Source organism: Hibiscus syriacus, unplaced genomic scaffold (genome assembly GCF_006381635.1).
Source record: "Hibiscus syriacus cultivar Baekdansim isolate YM2019G1 unplaced genomic scaffold, ASM638163v2 tig00015482_pilon, whole genome shotgun sequence".
In the NCBI taxonomy this organism is placed as follows: domain Eukaryota; kingdom Viridiplantae; phylum Streptophyta; class Magnoliopsida; order Malvales; family Malvaceae; genus Hibiscus; species Hibiscus syriacus.
In genome coordinates this window covers 40,790-47,064 of record NW_024062366.1, presented here as the reverse complement: position 1 = coordinate 47,064, position 6,275 = coordinate 40,790, and the positions used below count along the sequence as shown (strand labels likewise).

The following is a 6,275-nucleotide window of genomic DNA, read 5'->3' as shown; positions in this document are numbered from 1 at the left end:
TAGCGACGGCCCGCTAAGGGAAATTGAGGTTGGACTCGATTTTCATTGAGACAACATAATCCGAGTCGGATTTTTCCAAAGCTTTTAAAACTGAGTTGGTACTGACGACGATAGTCGTAGTTAGTCCACATAAGGACTGGAATTCAAAGATAGCTTTTGGATTTTCGGTTTACAAGAGAGAAAAACAAGTTACAATGGTTAGACACTGTAGACTGTAACCGAAAGATATCCAAAGTAAAAATATATTTCAATGATCAGATGGAATTGAGGCAAAGTTGAAACCTGATGCTAATTTTACAATAAGTTTTCTTATCTCGATTTATTTTAAATTTATTTAATTTATCTTTATCCCCAATTATTTTTAAATAATTTAAATCCCTTTTTTCTCTCATCCCTATCTTATTTTCCCTTCTATCCAAATCCCTATACTTTTCATCTTTATCTAGATTTAAAATCGAAAAGTCCACAACTTCTGAAACTCCAAAGTCCCTGTGGACCGAGTCATATTATCGAGTTTGCATTTTCATTGCGACTAGGAGGGTTCAATAGGACACTTATCCATCTATTTTCCACAAATTCATCTTCACCATCATCATCTTTACCGTTCAAGCATATCTATTGGGTAAGCATAATGTGAATGAATCATTAAACGATTCTAATGTTGCTTTCTTTAATGTTTCAGATTCGAAGTCGAATCTTTTTGAAGAAAGGGAGGATGACATATGCATCACAAGACTCACATCAACCAAGCCTTGTAAAAGAAGACCAGAACAACAACAAACTTGCGACGAAAACAAACCTATTAACGTTTTTTATTTATTTATTTTGAGAAGAATGAACTATTTGACAATAAAACGACGCTTGTTAATGTCGATCGTTTTTTATTAACGTTTTTTTTCAAGAGAGATTATTTTAACTAAAAATTAAAATGTTTATAACAGTGTGAAAGATAATAAGGACTAAAATGACCATCAAAATAAATGTTGAAGACTTATTTTAATGATGTGAACATTTACAACAGTGTTGAAGATAATGTGAAATATTTCCAAGAAGTTTTTCATTTGTCTTTAACGGGAGAACGCCAAAAGTTTTATATTTGCTTTTTATCATATAATCATCCCATTTTGCTTTATAACAGAGACTGGGAATCAAATTTGTAGATTAACTTCAATGAAAGAATAGTACATAGATGGATGATCATCCTTCCCAAATTGCTTTATAACAGAGAATAGGAAGTAAATATGTATATTAACTTCAATAAAAGAATAGTATTTAGATTAACACTGACAAAAATTAAACTCCCCTGCATGTTTCTAGGGGATTTCCATTTCCTTGCTTTGAAAGCCCTGGTTTCTAAACCAGGCAGATAAAAAAAAACAATAGAAGAAGGTCGGACTCATGCATGGTGACAGGTATAATATATATGTACATTGGTCCTTGCAGGCCAATTTAATGATCAAACCAAAACTTTTAGATTGGCATCTTATGAGAGCAATGTTAGATGACCAGAGTGCATTTGGAGAGTGTGGGGTGGCTTGGCCTTGCTGAGAAACAAATTGTTCCACCGCCTATTTCCTCGGCATCTGTCAGCTTACGGCGTCTCATCATTCACCAAAACTGGAACACAAACAAATCGAGATTTCTAAATGATACAGGTTCGTAAGGAAATGATAAAAAACCGGGGGGGGTAATATTATGATCTTAATAGCTTACCAATAAAGTCCTCTTCTTCTTCTTCCTTTTTTCGATATAGTCCGCGAGCTCCTGCTGCTGAGCAAATGAGTCCTCTAGAGCCTGAAAGTGCAAGGAAACGACAATTACCTTTTAAGTCCATACAACACCGAGACACTAAAGACTGAGCTTTGTGGTTTCTTTTTCCTCTTTTGTATTCGACTCACACTCAGGAATGAGTGTTTGACATAAGTGTTAAAATTTTCAAAATTTCCATGTATTTGAATTTAATGGTCCTTGAAGGACTAAATCCAATACTTATGTCCAGAAATGCATCGAATTATAGTACTCCAAGAGAAAAGAAGAGTCGAAGCAATATAGATGGGTGTAGTTACAGCTTGTGCTAATATGATAGTCAATTACGGGTAAATAATTTCATCAAAAGTAGGAACAGTTACCTTTTTGGTTGCCATAAGCTCTTGTTCTAAGGCATCAGCCCGGCTTAGTGCAGAATTCAACATTTCTTCCTTCTCAGGAGGCATTGTTATAGATTGCATGTTGATAGCAACTAGTCTCGCTTCCAACTCAGCCATACGTTTCATGACCGCTTCCAACTCATTAGGAGTGATGCTTGGTTGGGGTGCCTGGACTGGAATTTCTTCGATCTTAACCCCTGTGTTAGGAACCAGAAGTGGAGGCTTGGCATTGCTGGTCTTTATCGGAATGTTGCGTGTCACTTTCACCATGGTGGCGACTCCCATAACAAAGGCCATCACACCATTGAAAAGAGGAGAGCTAACCATTTCAAGGTTCTTGCGACTTTCTTGCTTGGTAAAAGAATCTGTGATTTCCACAACAAACCTTAGCACCTGCTATAGTTTAGAACCCTAATATGGTACCTTAGACACTTATAACACAAATAAAATAACAAACATGACATTGACTCACGATCAAGGAACATGCAGAGTAAATCACAATCTGAGTAAGCCATGTACCTATCGGTAGAGGAGCAAAATTTTTATTTTGCTCTCTTTTCTGCAAAGCCAAATCCGTGGGTTCTTTAACCACTGGAACAATTTCCATTGTTGCCTTTGGGACCTGGGAATTTCAGAAGAAAATGAGGGAGTTAAGGGAAACCATGTGAACTCAATCAGGTCAAGATATCTAGGAACTCTGCTCGAGTACTATGTTGATAGACATTGCATCCTCTAAGGCTCCTATAATTTTTACAACTTGCATCACATTTTAGGTCCTGGCATCTCCTAATAATTGACAGTATTCAGAAAGAAGGCTGCTAAACTTACAATATCCAGTACCGGGGCGGGTTCCAGTGGCTCAATTTGATTCTTTGACTGATTATCTGCAGCATCTGGAACTTGCTCAGCATCGATGAAATCACTAGCCTGTTTCGCCTGTGAAACAAACTACTTGGTCAACCGTTGAGTCAGAGTATCATAAGTCATCAATATAGAGGGAAAAAGAGCGAGCTAGGTGCATATTGATAGAGAAAGTAGAACCTCCGTCATCACAGTTTTATCCTCTGAAATTGTTTTCTCTTCTGTGCTTTCAGCCTCCGATTTCTTTGAGCCTTATGAGCACCACTTTGAACCATCTGCAAGACGGTAAAAAATTGGTTAGGAGTGCCTAGAATCCTGATTACAAACCATACTAGATAATCAATATGACTGCAGCTGATAAAGAAGAAAGAAAAACATCTGGCTCACTTTTATGATCTCTGGGTCCTTCCATGGTCCCTTGTCGGAAAGCATGCAACCTCCATGATCAGCACAAGTGCAAGTGCCTCCCAAAAAATCGGGCAATTCACTGATATAGAGCACCAACAAGAAAAAAATATATATATGTAGATACATACGAAAAGAAAAGAAGTAACACCAGTGATTTGTTTCAACATCATGAAAAAGAAACAAAATTTAGATAATCTAATGGGAACATACCCTTCATCAATTATTTCAAGCAACTTGCTCTGAAATTTGTTGCCAAGAACCTGGTATGTAATCGGTTTCACCAATTAGTTTCTTATTGGTTAAAATTTACAAATTTGAGTGTGAGGAAGCGAATGTAGTATGTATTCTTACATTGATCTTGGCTGTGGTCTTAGGATCAAGGAAAGATTTGACAGAGTTCCACAACATTCTAAATCCGGAACCTGCATTGATGATGAACATGCGGTTCAACGTCTGCAGAAAAGCACCAACATTGCACATCACCAATTCCATCATTTGATGTTTAAAACGTCACTACTAAATCTAAACCTTGGCTATTATACTTGAATAACGTTAAGGAAATCAGTACCTCAGGGTAATTATCACCGTCAATCTTCTGAAGACAACCTACAAGGTCCCTTGCAGCTTTGTTGAAGCTCTTAAGACCCTGTGTCATTAACTCGAAATTAAGACAGAAGACATTCTTACACATGATTAAAATTTTCCTTCTTTCTAAAAACAACTGAGTTGGACTGTTAAAGTTTGAAATGAGCATTTCCTTTTTGTACAAAGAAGGTTGAAGAGGATGGCTAGAAGAACCAGCAGGATTAAGTCCGAATTTCTTAAACTGAGTATTGAATTTGTTGTATCATAGATATAGTGATTATTGAATCTCACTTACCACTCCATTCACATCCAAGATGGTTGTGCTTTGATCAATATGCTTCTTGGATGCAATTGAGCAAGCTGGAAACTTCATCTGGAAGGTCTTCTCAAACTCCCTTACATGGTATTTGAGATAGCGGTCCATTGTCGTCACTTGCATGAGCTTGCCAGCATCTACCATGCCTAGTCTTTCTATATAAACCGGTCGTCCATCCTTATCGACCCCATGGTACCCTTGGGGATAATATTTCAACACTTCTGAATGCTCCTTGAAGTCGAAGTCCTAAAGGGAAAGCAATTGGGAATCATCTTCCAGAGCTTTTTTAGAAATGCCATATTCGACATGAACGTTCAACAAATAGAAGAAAACCTCAATAATTGTGTCGGTACCAAATTCCTGCCTCCATTGGAGCATATTAATCCACATTTCCTTTGATTTCTCGAGGTCAAATCGTCTGGCCTTCAAGAACCTGCAATACAGAGGGGTCGGTAATGTTGAAACTTAAATATAATATAGTCGGACATCTTATTATCTGAAATCTTGGGGATAAATGGCCACATAAATCAGACTGCATTGCTGCTCAAATCCTTCTTGAACTTGCATTCTACAATTGGATTCACATGCAAACCGATTAATCAGCCTGCTTACACCCGAATACATGTTGAAATTTAAAGTCTTGCAATATAACAGTGTATTTCTCTACAACAAAATAGATGAGCCTATGTTGTACAAACTCGGTACAAAAGGGTATGCTCGACTTTTTCAAAAAAAATCATGTATTTAGAAGATTATACCTTAGTATTCATATCCAAACATGTCAGAGATGTGTACTTCTATCGGAAATGAAGAGTCTGGAAAAATAGTAACCTGAGCATTGTATGATAATCATCATGTCTTGCAGGTAGCTTTTCCTCCGATATAAGTGCCTGACGAAAGGCATCAACAGACTGCACCTCCTCCGGAATACGCTCATCATCAATTTCAATAGACATTACTTTACTGCTCCTCCTACCTCTCTTTGACATCGAATTCCTGAGTTTATTGGATGCACTCCTAGTCGTCTTCTTAGCGGACCCGTCCGCATCTGATACAATGGAGAAATTGACATTGAAATGAATATATATACTAAAAGAAACCAGTCCAAGCATTCTCATCAACTAACATTAAGTTTTGGCTTCCCAGTGATCATCATTAACAACTATAACAACTAAATATATCACCAGAATACCATTACAGTTATGCCACAACAAACGATCATGCAAATGAACATTCAACAGTAGAATAAATAAAAGCATTCTCCTCCAATGACAACAATCTATTCCGAGGGTGATGACCGGTTCCCGTGCGTATTCCTCGCATTCGATTTCATTTAACATATTGTCCTTTTCGGGTATCACCGATCCTTTAAGGATTTGACATTCCAAAGTGCAACCCCCTTTATTCAAAATAAGAACTTTTACGACCTTTTCCCAACAGAAGTAGCTCAATCCATACTTCTCTTTTCTTTTAATATTAGTATATGTTCAAAATCTTTCTTAATTATCGACAACACACACCCATCCTACAAACACACCTGCTCGAACCGAAGACCTTTACGAAAAACAACACTCCCTTTTATCTCTATATCGCTCAATCGGTCCAATTCATACTTCTCTTATATGAGAAGTTATTCATTCAAATCAACATAGGTACACTCTCAGTGACAAATCTTTAAGGAGCCAACAATACGAGAAAGATACAAAACCAATACAGAAAAAGGAAAAAAGGAAAGTAGAATGAGATTAACCAGCAAAAGGAAAAAAGGGTTCTCATTCATGTCCTACTCCCATACCTACAAACATGTTAATAGAAAATCTAAGCATGCACAAGGATATAACAAAAAGAAAAGGTTTATAATTAGAAAACCTTGGGTCTCAGCCATTATTTGAAGCTATTAAGGAATTTTTTTCAGACAGAGAAACAGTAAAGGGGAGAAGAATCAAGCAGTCGTCGAC

General features: G+C 37.1%; 1 pseudogene; it reads right to left on the bottom strand.

Annotated features, from left to right (window-relative positions):
* Positions 1 to 1,226: 1,226 nt before the first annotated feature.
* Positions 1,227 to 6,275, bottom strand: LOC120207918 (annotated as a pseudogene).